Raw genomic sequence first — 17,042 nt, 5'->3', positions numbered from 1 at the left:
GAATATACTTAACTTTGTGTAGCTCATTGTAAGAAACAAGCCAGGCAGGTTCCGTAAGTTAACAAGTAAAGCGTTAGTTTGATTTCTAAAACTCACTCTGATAAAGATGCAGAAATTACTAGCAAAGGGCTTTGAAATGTACTAATGTGTCCGACTACCCAACAATGCAAAAACAATACTACCACCATCATGCAAAAAAGAAATAAAATACTGTTGGGTATCATATCTTAAAATTTGGCCAACTAAAGTGTAAACTCAGAAAACAAAGTGTTCATAGCTTGTCCAGATGTTTGTTTCCACAGTAGCTGCTGGTACTTGGAAGCAGTCATTCCTCAGTTTGGCAGGTTGATTCTCTTCTCCCTTGGATATGGGTGGTGTTGATTTGGAATCCTTCTTTAAGGATTCAGTTTGCAGCAGTAAGGTCTTCTGATAGGGTTTCAAATCACAAATAGCTCAATTTGGATGAGCAAAGTTTCTGGGAAAGAGAGAGCAGGTAAGGCTGTTGCCCCTGTCACTCTCTGACAGTTAATTCAAATTCCAAATCTTGCACCCAAGAGTTGAATCACGTGACCTATCTGGATTCAATCCAGGCTTATTTTAGCCACTGTCTCAGAGCTCTGTAGATACTGTGCAAATTTTATGGCCCCACTTCAGCAGGGGCATGGCCAGAAAATACAGCGAGCTGTTGAAATGTCCACTGACTTTGGCAGGACTGGAAAATCCTGACGGCAGGAGGAGCTGCAAGATTTCACCCGTTGTTTCCATAAAACAGCTTGTGTCCTTAATGCAACATACGAGCTGCTATAGGCCAGTATCTGCTCAGTAAAAGTGCTCTTTTCAAAAGTTCTATATATTTATGTCCAGTCGATTACACTGTAAATTAATATTCTTCATCTTCAAAACAACTGCGGCTACAGGAGTGGGTTAGAGAGTCCTACTGCCAATAATCCACCTCATGACTCCCCAAAGTTAATTCATTACCTGCAAGGCTCAAAATCAGGAGTGTGCTGAAATACTCTCCACTTGCTTGGATGATTGCAGCTCCAACAACACTCACAAAGCTCGACACCATCCAGGACAAAGCATCTTGTTTGGTTGGCAGCCCATCCATCACCAGCAAAGTGTTACATCGACAGGGTGCTTTGTAGCAATTCACAAGGCTCTTTTGTCAATGCCTTCCAAAAGCCTCCACCACCTCAAAGAACAGGTGTAGCAAGTTTATGGGAGCACCACCACCTAAAGTTCCCCTCCAAGTCATACACTATCCTGACTTGAAACTATGGGCTGGATTCACTGGTTCCTCTTGCAGCATATTTTCCAATGGACAGGGCAACTTTTTTTGACCAGTGGTGAGATCTTCGAACTCCACCAATGTCTGTGGAGTTTTGCTTGTCCCGCACCCTCTGCCGCCAGGGAAAGTATTGTGGGTGTCGCCACTGGCAGGGTCAGAAGATCTCACCAGCAGGAAGGGCTGGAAAATTTTGGCTGTATCACAGTCCCTTCGCTGTGGTTGGGTCAAAATCCTGGAACTCACTTCTTAACCACGCTACAGTTGTACTTACACCACACAGACTATAGTAATTTAAGAAGGCAGAACACCACTACCACCTTGTCAAAGGCAATTAGGATCGGCAATAAAAGCTGGCCCAGCCAGCAGCGATTACATCCTATAAACGAATAAAGTAAACTGCAGTGCTAAGGTAAAGAACAAAGAAAAGTACAGCACAGGACCAGGCCCTTCAACCCTCCAAGCTTGCACTGATCATGATGCCTGGAGAAAACATAGAGACAAAAAATGCATATGTTTTGTGTTGACAGTTTTTGGACTGGAATATAAACCAAAATGATTTATATCTTGATGATCTTACTTTATCAGAAAGACTTTATGGTTGCCCAATTTAATGAAAAAAATTGACCATTTAATAACCAGCTGGCACTCAACAAAGTATTTTCGCATTGTTATTTTGTGAGTGATAATTAAAGCAGTAGCTGCTAATATACCAGCATATGAAATAAAGCCATGAAGCACAAGTATACTTCAAAACTCTTTCATGGGAAATGGATATCACTGGCAAAGTCAACATTTATTGACCACCCCTAATTGCTCTTGAGAAGGTGTAGGTAGCCTTCTTTAATTGCTGCAGTGCATCTGGTATAGATACACCCACTGTGGAAAGGAGTTTCAACATTTTGATCCAGTGACAGTGAAGGAACGGCAATATATTTCCAAGTTAGGATGGTGTGTGGCTTGGAGGGGACCTTTTAGGGGAGGTAGTCTCATGTTGTTATGTTCTTGTGTGTCTGCTGCCTTGTCCTAGGTGGTGGATGCTGTGGATTTGGGAGGTGCTGTTGAAGAAGCATTATTAAGTTGCTGCAGTGCATCTTGTATGTAAAAACATGGAAAATAGGAGCAGGAATAGTCCATTTGGCCCTTTGAACTTGTTCCACCATTCATTATGATTATGGCTGGTCATTCAACTCAATAACCTTTCCTGCTTTTCCCTCATTTCCTTTGATCCCTTTAGCCCCAAGAGCAATATCAAACTCCTTTTGAAAATGTTTTGACCTCAACTACTTTCTGTGGTAGAGAATTCCAAAGGCTCACCACTCTCTGGGTGAAGAAATGTCTCCACATCTCAGTCCTAAATGGTTTACCTTAGACTGTGACCTCTGGTTCTGTAACCATCCCCCCTCTGTCTGTCATTGGGAACATCCTTCCTGTATCTGCCCTGTCTAGGTCTGTTAGAATTTTATAGGTTTTTATGAGAATTCCCCCTCATAACTATAGCAAATATAATCCCTAACCGACTCAATCTTTCCTCATATGTCAAATCTGCCAGCCCAGGAATTAGTCTGGTAAATCTTCGCTACACTCCCCCTAAGCAAGAACATCCTTCCTCAGATAAAAAGACCTAAACTGCACACAATGTTCCAGGTGAGGTCAAACCAAGGCCCTGAACAGCAGCAGCAAGACATCCCTGCTCAAATCCTCTTGCTATGAAGGCCAATATATCATTTGGCTTCTTCATTGCCCGCTGCACCTGCATGCTTACTTTCAGTGACTAGGTCTTGGTGCACATTCCTCTCTCTCAATCTATAGCTATACAGATAATAATCTGTTTTCCTGTTTTTGCAACTAAAGTAGATAACCTTACATTTATTCACATTATACTGCATCTGCTATGCATTTGCCCACTCATTCAGCTTGTCCAAGTCTCACTGAAGCATCTCTGCATCCTCCTCACAGCTGACCCTTCCAGCCAACTTTGTGTCATTTGAAAATTGAGATATTACATCTAGCTCCCCCACCTAAATTATTAATATACATTGTAAATAGCTAGGGTCCTAGCACTGATCTCTGTAATACCCAACTAGTCACTGCCTGTCACTGTACACAGTGTTGGAGGGAGTGAAAGTACAGGTGGTGGACAAGGTGCTGACCAAGAAGGCAGCACTGTCCTGGATGTTTATGAGCTTCATGTGATGTTGAAGCCATGCCCATTCAGGTAAAAGGCGAGTATTCCATCACAAAGAGCATAGGAACAGTTGTAGGCCATTCAGCTACTCAAACTAGCTCTGCCATTCAACTTGATTATGGGTGATCATTTATCTCAATGCCACATTCCTGTGCTAACCCTATATCCCCTGATGTTGTTAACATCGAGAAATCTATTGGTCTCTGTCTTAAATATACTCAATGACTGGGTCTTCACAGCCTTTTAAGGTGGAGAATTTCAAAGATTCACTACCCTCTTAGTGAAGAAATTTCTCTATTCTCAGACCTAAATGGCCTACTCATATTCTGAGACCGCGTCATGAAATCATAGAAACTCTATTGTGCAGAAGGTGGTCATTCAGCCCATTGAGTCTGCACCGACCACAATCCCACCCAGGCTCTATCCCCTTCACCCCATTATACACACATCCCAGGACACAAAGGGGCAAATTAGCACGGCCAATCAACCTAACTTGCACATCTTTGGAGTGTGGGAGGAAATCAGAGCACCCGGAGGAAACCCACTCAGACATGGGGAATATGTGCAAACTCCACACAATCAGTGATCCAAGCTGGGAATCGAACCCGGTTCTAAAGCGCCTAGCCAGGAGAAATATCTTTTTTGCCTTTATTCTGTTGAGTTCTTTAAGAATTTTATCAGTTTCAATTCGATCACCTCTCATTTTTCTAAACTCTGGAGAGTACAAGTCCAATCTCATCAATCTCTCCTCATAGGACAGTCCCTCAATCCAAGGAATTAGTCTGTTGAACCTCAGGTGCGCTCCCTCTATGGCAAGTATATCCTTCCTTAGATAAGGGAACCAAAACTGTGCACCTACTCTTAAACAAGGCTCTTTATAATTAAAGTGAGTCATCTTTTATGCCTGCACTCAAATCCTTGTGCTATAAAAGCCAAAATACCATTTGGCTTCCTAATTGCTTTCTGGATCCACATGTTAGCTTTCTGTGACTTATGAACATAGATATCAGGTCCCTTTGAGCATCAACATTTCCGAATCTTTTGCCATTTAAGAAATACTCTGCACCTTCATTCCTCCAACCAGAGTTGATAACCTTACATTTTTCCACATTATATTCCACCTGCCTTTTTCTTGCACACTCACTTAGCCTGTGAAAATCCCTTTGAATTTGCCTTGTATCCTCCTCACAACTCACATTTCCATCTAGTTTTGTGTCATCTTAGAAAGATTACATTTGTTCCCCACATTCAAATCATTGATATAAATTAGAAATAGCTGGGGATCAAGCACTGATTTTTTTGCAATAACCCTATAGTCACAGTTTTTTAAAATTAAAAGTTTATTTATTAGTGTCACAAGTAGGCTTACATTAACACTGCAAGGAAGTTTCACTGTGAAAACCCAATAATCACCACACTCCTGTTTGGGTACACTGAAGGAGAATTTAGCATAGCTAATGTATCTAACCAACATGTCTTTTGGACTGTGGGAGGAAACCAGAGCACATGGAGGAAACCCATGCAGACATGGAGAGAATGTGTGGACTCCACACAGACAGTGACCCACGCTGGAAATCAAACCCAGGTTTCTGGGTCTGTGAGGCAGCAGTGCTAACCATTGTGCTGCTGTGCCACTCGTAGTCTGCACACAGTCACAATTTGCCATTCTGAGAATGACTCAATTATTCTTACTCTCTGTTTTCTGTCCATTAATCAATCCTCAATCCATGTCGCAATATTATACCATGTGCCGTTGGTTCTAACTTTATCTATCTACCTCCTGTGTGGGACCTTATCAAAAGGCTTCTGAAATATACCACAGCCACTCATGGTTTCCCAATACTTACTGTGAATAACATCCTCAAAAAAGTCCCACATGATTTCCCTTTCATAAATCCATGCTGACTCTGTTATTTTTTTAAGTGTCCAGTTTTCACATCATTTAAAATAGATTCCAGTATTTTCCCTACTACTGACATCAGACGAAAAGGTCTGACGGTCTCTGTTTTATCTCTCCCTCCTTTTTTAAAGACTGGGGTTAATTTGCAGGCATCATTCCAGAGTCACTCCTGATTTTGTAAAAGCTACAGTAAAAAGTCTCACAACACCAGGTTAAAGTCCAACAGGTTTATTTGGTAGCACGAGCTTTCAGAGCGTTGCCCCTTCAGCAGGTGAGTAGAGGATTGGGTTCACAAACAGAGCATATATAGATACGGACTTAATTTACAAGATAGTGGTTGGAGTACGAGTCTGAACAGGCAATCAAGTCTTTACAGATGCAGACAATGTGAATGGAGAGAGAGTTAAGTACAGGTTAAAGAGGTGTGCATTGTCTCAAGCCAGGACAGTCCATTCCAACCATAATCTTGAAAACTGAGTCTGTGTCCATGTATGCATATATGCCCTGTTTGTGAACCTAATCCTCCATTCACTTGATGAAGAAGTAGTGCTCTGAAGGCTCATGCTACCAAATAAACCTGTTGGACTTTAACCTGGTGTTGTGAGACTTCTTACTGTGCCTATCCCAGTCCAACACCAGCATCTCTATATCATTGCTTTGGGAAACCAGGAAGTGAGTTACTTGTAGCTATCATACTTATGTGACTATTTCAGTTCAGTTTCTGGACAATAGTAACCCCCCAGGATGTTGAAAGTGGGAGATTCTGTGATGGTAATGCCATTGAATGTCAAGAGGAGATGGTTAGAATCTCTTTTGCTGGAGACAGTCATTACCTGGCACTTGTGTGGTGCAAATGCTATAACGTGTGTTCCCTCCTTCTTCTCTCTCTAAAAACTGATGAACTGTCCCAATGATTCATTAATGAATAATAATCTTCTAATAACTTGCCTTTGTCACTGCTCTTGATGTGTGAACCAGGGCTTGGAGCAACAAACTACTGGGCTCAATGTTATCAAATCCAATTATATCTTCCTCCCATCAACTGCACAGGTACAGAAGAGGAAATATGCTTTTAATCAGGGGTGTTGGAGCCAACTCTAGCTTCTCCTTTATGGCTCCATAGCTGAAATCAGCTAATTTGTGCAAACCAGGTTTTGAACCTGCAACCTTCTCAAGTGTGCATAGTTCAGTCCTCACTTGAACGATGTAACATGCTGTTTCTGATGCCCAATTCAGAAAACAGGAAGGATTTCCACCCACTTTGGCCATTGTTCTGTTGCACACTGACATCATTCACTGAGAATGCAGCATTATTCAGAGCATGGATTTTACTGCACTTAGCAATTAGCTTCCTTACTCATGCTTCTTAATGCAATTAAATAATGTTTAAAACATTACATTTGCCACCACAGCCCAATAAAGATTTTTTTTGCTGAATTTTTTACCAGTAAACTGCAAAAGCTGGTTCAAACACAATGGACTTCCTCAATTTCAGATAGCATTTCAATCCTGGATGAAAGATAAAATTTTCCCCCCATCCTTTTGGCTTCAATTGCAATACCGGAAAATGACAAAATAAAGTTATTGTTTAATACATGAAGTAAATAAGTCCAAAACAAATAAGCTTTTTTATAATCCCTGTAAGGCATTTCCTAAAACTGTTAAAACACATAAACGTAACAATTATACTTACAGACACCCGCTACAGTAGAAACTAGGCCCAAGATTTTACGATCCCTCATGGCTAGTGGGATATTACAATTCTGCTGAAGGAAACGGCAACTTAAATGGCCCTCCACATCCACCGGGGAAGACACAGCTTGGTAGGGTTGTACATTTATGACCCAGGTGAAGAGGGCACTCAGTAGAGTGCATATCTCTGACAAGCTGTGCTCAACAATATTGTGATTACACAGCTCTTTCTTGAGGCTTTTCTCTACTTAGTCAGAAGAACATAAGAACTAGGAGCAGGAGTAGCCATTTGGCCTCTTGAGCCTGCTCTGCCATTAAGTAAGATCATGGCTGATATTTTTGTGGGCTCAGCTCCACTCACCTGCCCGCTCACCATTCCTTTACTATTCAAAAATCTATCAATCTTTGCCTTAAAAACATTCAGTGGGGTAGCCTCAACTACTTCACTGGGCAGGGAATTCCACAGATTCACAATCCTTTGGGTGAAGAAGTTCCTCTTCAACTCAGTCCTACATCTGCTCCCTCTCATTTTGAGGCTTTGTCCCCTTGTTCTGGTTTCACCTGCCAGTGGGAACAACCTCCCTGCTTCTATCTTACCTTCCCTTCATAATTTTTATGTTTCTATAAGATCCCCCCTTCATTCTTCTAAATTCCAATCAGTATTGTTCCAGTCTACTCAGTCTCTCCTCTAAGCCAACCTTCTCAACTCTGGAATCAATCTAGTGAATCTCCTCTGCACCCCGCTCCAGTGCCAGTATATTCTTTCTCAAGTAAGGAGGCCAAAACTGTACACTCCTGGCACTCCTGGTGTGGCCTCACCAGCACTTTATACAGCTGCAACATAACCTCTCTGTTTTTAAACTCCATCTCTCTAGCAGTGAAGAACAAAATTCCATTTGCCTTCTTAATTATCTGCTGCACCTGCAAACCAACTTTTTGTGGTTCATGCATAAGAACACCCAGGTCTCTCTGCACAGCAGCATGCTGCAATTTTTACCATTTAAATAATAGTCCATTTTGCTCTTATTCCTACCAAAGTAGATGATCTCACACTTACCAACACTGTACTCCATCTGCCAGACAATTGCCCACTCACTTAAAACTATCTATGTCCCTTTTGCAGATGTTCAGTGTCCTCTACACACTTTGCTCTACCACTCACTTTAGTATCATCTGTGATCTTTGACAAACTACACTTGGCCAACTCCAAATCATAAATGTAAATTGTAAACTATTGCAGTCCTAGTACTGATCCCCGAGGCACACCACTGATCGCCAACAAGAAAAATACCCATTCATCCCCACTCCTTGCTTTCTAGTCAATGTTCTGTTACTACAGAGCTATTCAAAAAATTAATCTTTTTTTAATTAATCCCTGCACCAGGGACCTGGGTTATTAAGAGCTTCCACTTCATGAAGAACGCTTAGATTAATCCACAACCAAAAACCTGTTTTGAAAACTCTGCTCATATTTTGACAGTTCCATCACAGCAGCTGAGGAAGTCCATAGCATTCTAAAACAATTAACGGTCTAAATAAAGGAAACCACAGTATCCTAAAAGAAAAAAAAGGCAATTTGCTCTACAACCCAATGTTATCAGATCCTTTATAAAATTCTGATATCCGGATCCACTTCTTCATCAAATATTAATTAGTTCTCCCTCAGAGAATACCCTACCCATGCATCAAATTTAGTTGAAATCCATCCATTTGTTTTTTGAGATAATATTATTTACTGAGAAACAGACTAACAAACAGAGGTGAAAACATTATCTCCATCCTCAACTCAAGGGACCACTCAGCACTGATAGTCAAAAGTAATAGGCTCACAACCAATGGACAACCTGGATTCATTTTAAAAAACTTTATTTATTAGTGTCACAAATAGGCTTTAACACTGCCATAAAGTTACTGTGAAAATTCCCTAGTCGCCACACTCTGGTGCCTGTTTGGGTAATTTGAGGGGAATTTAGCATGGCCAATCTACCTAACCAGCATATCTTTCAGACTGTGGGAGGAAATCTGGAGCACCCAGAGGAAACCCTCACAGAGATGGGGAGAAAGTGCAAACTCTGCACAGACAGTGACCCAAGCCAGGGATTGAACCCAGGGCCTCACGTGGTGAGGCAGCAGTGCTAACCACTGTGGCACCGTGCCCCCTGACATTTTACCAGTTCTTTAAAATTGGGGAACACAAATGTGCATTTTTTAAAAATTCTCTATAACTGGATCCCAGCTTCCATCCTGCCCTTTAGAACAGAATTGGATTTCTGTTTACATTTTCCATGAATATATTTAAATATTAGTTTGAGAGGGATACTGATCCCTCTGATAAATGTCAACGAGGCAATGTCCTCCAAACAATCATCTACCAGAAGGTGATGATTAATGTAATTGTAGTTATTAAGGGAGAAACATCTATGGGAAAGAATGGGTAGACAGATCACTGAAATAGAGGCGTCCAGAAACGATATTTAGGAGTCAGCTTTATTAATGATGTTTATTTATTCAAGGGTACTATGGGGAAGGGGGAGCAGATTTAAAGTTTTCTATGGAAATACATCACATCTGCGGCTAGATCAATCGACGCTAGAAATTGATACTCAGTCTCAACTGTTGTGAAGGGCTCTGTTTACACAAGCCCCTTATAGGCAAGCGCCTATTGTGTGGCTGCAAACAAACACGGCAGTGATCTTAAAGCGTGCTAATGTCCTCTCCTTTCGCTCTGCAAGTATCATTACCTTGTATCACAAACAAATGTAGCCAGAGTGAAATTGCTGATCGATTCCCTTTTTCCCTCCTCCAGCCGTGCGTGGTGACAGGGTACACTTCACTGCGGTACAGGAACAATCAGAGAACGGTCATTCTTCTCTTTAAATTCAACTCCCACACCCGGCACACATACACACACACACACACAGATTTCTCCAAGAACACAAGCAGCAGCCGCTTACTACGCGTTGTAAAGCGTTTACCTTCCCGCAGCAGATTCGGTGCCACCTCCTTGCTCAGAAGCTCGCACCGCCTCCGCTATCTCCCTCGCCCAGAGCCAGCTTCCTTTTGTGGAGAGACAATTAAAGCAATAGCCCCCTCCCAAGACTGTGGGGGAAAAAAGCAAAATCCACAATATCTCAGAGACAACCACAAGGAGGTCTCTCTCTCTCTCTCTCTCCCCAAAAGTGGAGATTTGCAGTTAGTGCTTTGAAAGTTTCATGTTTTGGTCAAAAACATGACCCGTTTTAAAGTGGTTCTTGATTGCAGCAGTGACCTGGGGATTGGGAACATTAGAATTCCGTTTTAGGTTAACTGAGAGTCCACCACTTCCCCCCCCCCCCTCCCGAATGATTGGAGTGAGAGAGAATTCTGACTTGCTTACATTTATTTTTAACGAGGTGAGAGTTTAGGCAGGAGAGATGGTTTACTCAAAAGATTAAAAAAAAAGCTGCAATACGTTTATGAAGTTGCAGGAGATTCTAAGTGAACTCAGTTAACCTCACGCCCCCCCCTCACCAAACTCTCCCTCCAGTCTCCCATTGAGGTTATACTCTATCCGATGCCAAACACAAGTATCCTTGAGGGGATTACACATTATTTGGCTTTGTTAATATTTCAGTGTCAGGCCAAAACCTAACTACTTCTGTTTTGATACTTAGCCAAAACCAGTGCTATTAAAAAAGGTAGTATACCTATACTCTTAACACAGAATAGGAATGTAGCAAGAAGCACCTCACATATGGATAGTCACTTTAAGTGAAAATCATCTTTCTTGGTTAGAAAAAGTTTGGATGATTGTCACCCTTAGAAATAAATACAACTCCAATGGTCTTTGCAATCCATTCCACTCTTGACGATCTCAGAGGTTATTCCTAACATACTCTCAGTGTTTATCGCTCTTGTCACACTCTGGCAGGTTCTTGGAAACAAAGTAAACTCGAGGGATTACATAGGGTGCCTATGTGCATTTCAGAAATTCTCTAAGCACCAGTGTATAATCCAACCAGGGGTATCTAACTTTGCTGGGTGATGCAGCACTTACAGTGGGGATCTCAGAGAGAGTGCAATGAAGAAATTCAGAAAATTGCCTGTCATCTTGTTTTATTTTAAATTTCCTATCTATTACAGCGTTGGTTGCCTAGTAAGGGAAGAATGATGTTATTAGAAAATACAACATATTACTTCTGATTTTTAAACGTTCATTTATAAGATGTGGCTGTCGCTGGTAAGGCCAGCAGTTATTGTCCACCCTAACTCTATCCTTGAGAAGATAATGAGTGGCACTCATAGAATCCCTAAAGTGCAAAAGAGGCCATTTGGCCCATCAAGTCTGCACCAACTCTCTGACCCAGTATCTTATACAGTCCCTCTTCCAGGTCTTCTCCCTGTAACACTATATATTTACCACGACTGGTCTATCTAACATACACATCATTGGACTCAAAGGGGCAATCTAGCATGGCCAATTCACTGAGCGTGCACATCTTTGGGTTGTGGGAGGAAACCAGAACATCTGGAGGAAACCCATGCTGACACAGGGAGACTGTGCAAACTCCACGCATTCATCCAAGGTCAGAGTCTGTGGGGTTGTGTGCCACCGTGCCACTCTAATAAGCCACTTTTGTAATGTTCCTGCAATGCTGTGGAGGATTGGAGAGGGTGAAGTAGCATTTCAGGATTTAGATCCAGGAATAATGAAGGAAAGGCAATATATTTCCAAACCAGGACTTTCTGTGATTTGGATGGGAAAATGTAGGTAGTAGCGTTTCCATACTGCTATCCTTATCTCTCAGGGAATAGAAGATGCAAGCTTGGGAAGTGCTTGTTGAGTTGCTACAGTGCACCTTGTAGATAAGTCCATACTATCCACGTGGTGTTTTGGCGGTGGAGAGAATAAATGTTTATGTTGGAAGCTGGGGTGCCAATCAAGCAAGTTGCATTACCCTGGATGTTGTCAAGATTCTAAGTTGTTGGATCTAGGCTTATCCAACTAAACGGAAAGTATTCCATCCTGCCTGTGCTTTATTGGTGATGGTAAAGCTTAGAAGAGTGAGGGGCTGAAGACTTGCTATTGAATGCACAACCTCTGACCTGACCTTATAGTCACAATATTTATATCCATGATATTTGTCAATGGTAAACTCAGGGATGTTGACGACGAAGGATTCAGCAATGGTAACGTAATTGAACAGGCAACACGGAAGCACAGTGGTTAGCACTGCTGCCTTACACATTAGGGACCCAAGTTCGATCCCAGCTTTGGGTGACTGTGGAAATTGTACATTCTCCCTATATCTGCGTGGGTTTCCTCCGGGTGCTCTAGTTTCTTCCCATAGTCCAAAGATGTGCAAATTAGTTGGATTGGCCATGCTAATTTTCCCCTAGTGTCACAAGGATGTGTAGGTTAAGTGGATTAGCCATGGTAAATGGGTTACAGGGGTAGCGTGGAGGTGGCCAGAGTCCGTGGGGTTGTGTGCTACTATGCACCAGGTGAGACACTCTTTCAGAGAATCAATGCAGACCTGACGGGCTGAATGGCCTCCATCTGCATCATAGGAATTCTATGAATGTGAATGGAAGATGGTTACAATTTTGCTTGCTGAAGAAGGTCATCATTGTTTGGCACAAAATGTTACTTTCCATTTTTCAGCCAAAGCCTAAATATTGTGCAGGCCTTGCTGTTTGCAGGCATGAATTGCTTCATTACTGTATTTGAAGAGTTGCAAATGAGTTTGAATACTCTGCAATCATCATCAAACATTCCCAGTTCTAAACTTGTAATGAGGCAAACATCATTGATGAAACAGTGAAGATGGTTGGGCCTGAGGAAATCCTGTAGTGATGACGTCAGGTTGAGAATGTTGGAGTCAGATAACACAAAATCATGCTTTGTGCGGGGTGTGACTCCAACCAGCAGAGAGCTTCCCCCATGATCCCCATTGACTTCCATTTTAATTAGGGTCCTTGGTGGCACATTCAAATGTTGCCTTGACTTGCATTTATATAATTCTTTTGGTTATATATTTTTATTCATTCTTATTAGTTTATTGGAGTTCTGTCATATTAATGTACTTGTCTATTCACTGGAAAGGATGTCACAAGTCCTGAGCAAGGGAAACAGGCTGAGAAGCAGCAGCCATGTAAAAGGACACACATCTGTAAATAAAGTTCCATTGTTTCAAACCTTTCATTCTCTCTTGTGTCATTCTACAATATATACCACTTTTCATGATCCCAGGACATCCCAACTGCTTTACAGATAATGAGGTGCTTTTGAAGTGCAGTCACTGTTATCATGTGGGAATCATGACAGTCAAATTGCACAATGTGCTCATGGTCAGATAAACTGTTTTTTGAGCATTGCTTGAGGCTAAATAACACCCCTATTTTTCTTGGAAAATGTTCCATGAGAATTTTAGTAAACAGGCTCTCAGTTTAAAGTATCATTCAAAATATTTCTTCAGCCCAGCACATATCAGCCTTGATTTTTATGCTCATGCTTGAGTGGGGAGTTCAATTCTCAATCTTCTGACTCTCGGGCAAGAATACTACCAACTGGTCCAGGTCTGACATTGCCATAGTGATGCCACACTGGGTTGAAAGATATATTGATGTCAACAGTTGTCACTCTTACCTCACCTCTGACATTCAGCTTTTTTGTTTATGTTTGGACAGAGGCTGTAGTGAAATGTGGAGGCAAATAGTAGCTGTGGAACTCAAACTGAGCAACAGTGAACCAGTTATTGGTGAGTAATTGCCATTTAACATTGCCGATGAGCCCTTCCATCACTTTATCTATGATGATTGATAGCAGACTGATGGGCCAGCAGTTGGTGAGATTGAGTTTGTCCTGCTTTTAGTGGACACTACATACCTGGGTAGTGTTCCACTTTGATGGGTAGATGTCAGTGTTGTATTTATACTGCTGCAGCGTGGTTAGAGGCCAGGCAATTCTGGAGCACAAGACTTCAGCATAATGAGCCAAGGACCATAATCTTTTAGTATCCAACGTGTTCAGCTAGTTCTTGATGTCACATGGAGTGAATTAAAATCACTGAAGACTAGCTTCTGAGATGCTGTAGACCACAGGAGGAAACCAAAGTGGATCATTCACTCAACAGCCAGTCCACTGGATTAAACCCAAGTTGTTCCATTGGCTTGTATAAAAGCAAGAGTTCTGAAGAAGAGTTACATTGGATTCCAAATGTTAACTCTGTTTTTCTCTCCACAGATGCTGTCAGACCCGCTGCGCATTTCCAGCGCTTTTTATTTTTACTTGCAATCCCTTGGCTTGATGGAAGGAGAATGAGAGATATGCCAAGTCATGATACTACAGATTGTGGTGGAATACAACTCTTCTGATGATGATACAGAAGACTAAAGGTTACCCATTTTTGAGCTATTAGATCTGTTCTGACTCTTTAACATGTTGGTGGTGCTAAATGGATACCATTAAAAGTGTGCTCTCAATGTAAGGATCATACTTTGACCTGAATTTTACTGGCATGCCAATCCCAATTCTGGGGTGGGCGAGGCTCAGAGAACAGCATTCTCCGTAGACCTCGGGCGGGATCGGACGAACCTCGGGCAGACGTGCCGGTAAAATTCCACCCTCTGTCTCCACAAGGATTGTGTGGTGGTCATTCCTACCAATGCTTTTATGGACAGATACATTAGTGATAAGTGGATTGATGAGGATGAGATCAAGAACCTTCTATTTTCCCACCAGTTGATTCTCTCACCATCTGCCATAAACTTGGGCTGACAGTTTCTTCCTTCAGCAGTCAGCTAATTCAGCCAAAGTAATCTTGGATGATGGATTTTGAAGTCTCCCACCTGGGACAAATTCTGTGCCTATGCTACTCTCTGTGCTCCCTCCAAGTGGTGATCAACATGGACAATATTAATTCATCAGCTAAGGAAGATTGCTAAGTGGTTGTCACTGGTTCCTTGCCCATGCTTGACCTAATGTCTTGAAATGCTGTTGGGTCCAGAGTCTTCCAGTGCCATTCTCCCTTGACTATGCCACCATCTCTGGTGGTTCTATCTTAGTGGTGTGAACTGGCAGAAAGTGGAGTTGAGGCCATGGTCACATCAGCCATGACTTTATTGAATTGAGGGCTGTTTGAATAGTATACTCCTGCCACTATATTTTATGTTCTTGTGTTTTGTTCTTATGGAGATGTCTGGGAGGTTGGCAGCAGGATATGATTCTGTGTGACCATTTCAGGTTGTTGCTTGATTAGTCTGTGGTCAATAAGTCTCTCTCAATTTTAGCCATATATTGGTGAGGAGTAATTTCAGAGTTAACTGGGCTGGGTGTCCACTGCATCAGTCGTTGCTGGGTGGTCAACCTGATTTTATTCTTCTTCTGGTTTTCCATTGTTAGGTAATTCCAGGAATGAGTGGCTTGTTTTATGAGGACAGGTTGAATAGGTGGGCTTGTTTCCACTGGGGTTTGGAAGAGTGAGGGGTGACTTGTATCTAGATCCTGAACAGTCTTGACAAGGTGGATGCGGGAAGGATGTTTCCTACTGTGGGTGAGTCCAAAACTAGGGGACACTCTTTCAAATTAGGGATCGCCCTTTCAGAGCAGAGATGAGGAGATTTTTTTTTCTCCCAGAGGGCCATGTGAATTTGGAATCTCTGCCTCAGAGGGTGGTGGAAGCAGGATCACTGAATATTTTTAAGATGGAGATGAATAGATTCTTGTTGGGCGAGGGAATCAAAGGGCATAGATAGAAATGTGGAATCTGAAACACAAATAGATCAGCTGTGACCTTGTTGAGTGGCAGAGCAGGGGTAAGGGACCAAATGGCCCACTTCTGCTCTTGTTTCATATGTTTACATGTTCAGAGGAGAGAAGAGTCAACCATTTAATGTGGATCTGGGGTCAGCTATGGGCCAGGCCTGGGAAGGAGAGAAATTATCCTTCCATAAAATGATGCTTGTGAACCAGATTGGATTTTATAACAATTCTGTAAGTTCCTGATACCAGCTTTTTAAAAATATACTTTTATTGAAAATTTTTCATTTTTAACAGAACACAACAAACCCCAAAATCTGGTACAGCACAGAATAATAACTTTTCACAGATATGGGCAGACGGTGGCACAGTAGTTAGCATTGCTGCCTCATAGCACCAGGGACCCTGGCTCAATTCCTTGGAGTTTGCACATTCTCCTCGTGTCTGAGTGGATTTCCTCCAGGTGCTCTGGTTTCCTCACACATTCCGAAAGACACACTGTTCGGTGCATTGACCCAAATGTAGTGACTAGGGGAATTTCACAGTAACTTTATTGCAACGTTAATGTAAGCCTTACTTGTGACTAATACATAAATTTTACATATGGAAAATAATTAGAAAAAATTAGTTTGGATTATATCTTGTAATCAGTGCTTTCTTTTGCATGGGTAATGAAAGGATATTTCAAAGAGTGGGAGATATCAGGATACATTCATGCCCACATGGCATAAGTGTGCACACTCTTGCCTACAGGATAATAGAGACAGAGCTAACTAGCATATGTAAAACTCTGTAAGATTAAATACCCCAAAATGGAAACTAAATCAGCACTCCCAAACATTTAGATACTCCAGAGAGTGAGGAACTCTAGAATAAGACCACAGACACCTGACGTGATGTGACAGTGCCCATTTTCACATACAGGTTAACAGGAACAGAGCTTTACAACCTGATTAGAGATAATCATAGAATCTCTGCAGTGCAGAAGGAGGCCATTCAGCCCATTGAGTCTGCACCGACCACAATCCCACCCAGACCCTATTCCCGTAACCCCTCATGTTATCCTGCTGATCCCCCTGACGCAAGGGTTAATTTTGCATGGCCAGTCAACCTAACCCACACATCTTTGGACTGTGGGAGGAGACTGGAGGACCTGAAGGAAATCCTTGCAGATACAGGGAGAATGTGCAAACTACACACAGACAATGACTCGAGACCGGAATTGAATTTGGGT

General features: G+C 42.0%; 1 protein-coding gene across 1 annotated transcript in view; it reads right to left on the bottom strand.

Annotated features, from left to right (window-relative positions):
* Positions 1–9,902, bottom strand: part of LOC145357045 (neuron navigator 1-like) — a 698,546-nt gene extending 688,644 nt beyond the window's left edge. Inside the window, exon 1 of the mRNA XM_080210100.1 lies at positions 9,810–9,902. The gene's annotated coding sequence lies outside the window, so the exon portion shown is untranslated. The remainder of the gene's footprint in view (positions 1–9,809) is intronic.
* Between the last annotated feature and the right edge of the window lie 7,140 nt (positions 9,903–17,042).

Source organism: Carcharhinus amblyrhynchos, chromosome 22 (assembly GCF_965287045.1).
Source record: "Carcharhinus amblyrhynchos chromosome 22, sCarAmb.v2.hapA, whole genome shotgun sequence".
NCBI classification, from domain to species: domain Eukaryota; kingdom Metazoa; phylum Chordata; class Chondrichthyes; order Carcharhiniformes; family Carcharhinidae; genus Carcharhinus; species Carcharhinus amblyrhynchos.
Note: the sequence above shows the minus strand (reverse complement) of the source record. Positions and strands in the feature narration are given on the sequence as shown.